Raw genomic sequence first — 1,571 nt, 5'->3', positions numbered from 1 at the left:
TCTCTCCCCACACCATCCCTCTGGGTCATCCCAGTGCACCAGCCCCAAGCATCCAGTATCACGCATCGAACCTGGACTGGTGACTCGTTTCATACATGATATTGTACATGTTTCAATGCCATTCTCCCAAATCTTCCCATCCTCTCCCTCTCCAACAGAGTCCATAAGACTGTTCTATGCATCAGTGTCTCTTTTGCTGTCTCATACACAGGGTTATTGTTACCATCTTTCTAAATTCTATATATATGCGTTAGTAAAAATATGGAACTCTTCACGAATTTGCGTGTCATCCTTGTGCAGGGGCCATGCTAATCTTCTCTGTATCGTTCCAATTTTAGTATATGTGCTGCCGAAGAGAGCACTAAACTTCATTTTCATATATTGAATTGCTTAAAGTGAATCCCATCTATATTCCCATACAGCAGAAGCAGCACAAATCTCCACCTGCATAGACACACACTCCAAACTTTTTATCTATATGAGAATCACTGAAGGGAACATAGAGACTCATTTATTATATAATTGGGAATATTGTTGTAATTTTCAATTTCTTTGAAACTTATATCTCTTGCACCCTGCATATCTACCTTGTTGTTTGTTGGGAAACTAAGGAACGCATATTTAAATAGCTTGCTTTATTTTTACCATTCATCATTGAGACGTAAAATTAGGAAACATCAAAATCCCATAAATACTGGAGGAAATCAGGATCAATATCATGAAAAGAAAATTGATCCAAGAACCATGATTCTGATCTGAGATCTATAATGATCTGGCCTTGTGGAATTCAATTTTCCTAAGGCTTAATATCTTATTTTGTTAAATAAAAGATAATAACTTTTAAGCCCTCAAGGTAAGTACATAGAGAATTATTAAGTCAAAAATGAGCTAACCAACAGAATAACTATTCAGGTATAAATCCGAAATTAACAAACCAAAAAGCTATTTGCAAGTTCTATAACTTGTTTGCACCTTAACTCCCTAGGAGAACTACTGGGCCTAACTACATATAACATTCTGCCTCCTTGATAATCTAGCTAGATTTTCTGCTTCTTTTCACTCTACAATAACACAATCAATTCTTGGAACTTTGCATTGACCACCACCACCATGTTATTCTGGTCTCAGTACCTGAATTAATCCTAGCCTACTGCCTGATTCAGTTCTTTACCATAGAATCTGGTCAATCTATGTTCTTAGACCATCTAAGAACATACTCTTTTGTTATAACTATTAGGGTTTAATTTTGATGGATAGTGAGAAGACCTACTTTTCACTAGACATGTAATATTTGGTTTTTGATTTCTTCAGTTCAGTTCAGTTCAGTCGCTCAGTCCTGTCCGACTCTTTGCGACCCCATGAATCACAGCACTCCAGGCCTCCCTGTCCATCACCAACTCCCGGAGTTCACTCAGACTCATGCCCATCGCGTCAGTGATGCCATCCAGCCATCTCATCCTCTGTTGTCCCCTTCTCCTCCTGCCCCCAATCCCTCCCAGCATCAGAGTCTTTTCCAATGAGTCAACTCTTCACATGAGGTGGCCAAAGTACCGGAGTTTCAGCTTTAGCAT

At 39.0% G+C, this 1,571-nt stretch overlaps 1 non-coding gene across 1 annotated transcript; it reads right to left on the bottom strand.

Moving 5' to 3' along the window:
- Window positions 1-255: 255 nt before the first annotated feature.
- LOC129629372 (U6 spliceosomal RNA) lies at window positions 256-362 on the bottom strand. The gene has a single exon (XR_008703204.1). It is a non-coding gene; the product is annotated as a U6 spliceosomal RNA (small nuclear RNA).
- Between the last annotated feature and the right edge of the window lie 1,209 nt (window positions 363-1,571).

Source organism: Bubalus kerabau, chromosome 15, assembly GCF_029407905.1.
Source record: "Bubalus kerabau isolate K-KA32 ecotype Philippines breed swamp buffalo chromosome 15, PCC_UOA_SB_1v2, whole genome shotgun sequence".
Taxonomy (NCBI): Eukaryota; Metazoa; Chordata; class Mammalia; order Artiodactyla; family Bovidae; genus Bubalus; species Bubalus kerabau.
The sequence above is the reverse complement of the archived record's forward strand: the minus strand, read 5'-3'. Positions and strand labels throughout refer to the sequence as shown.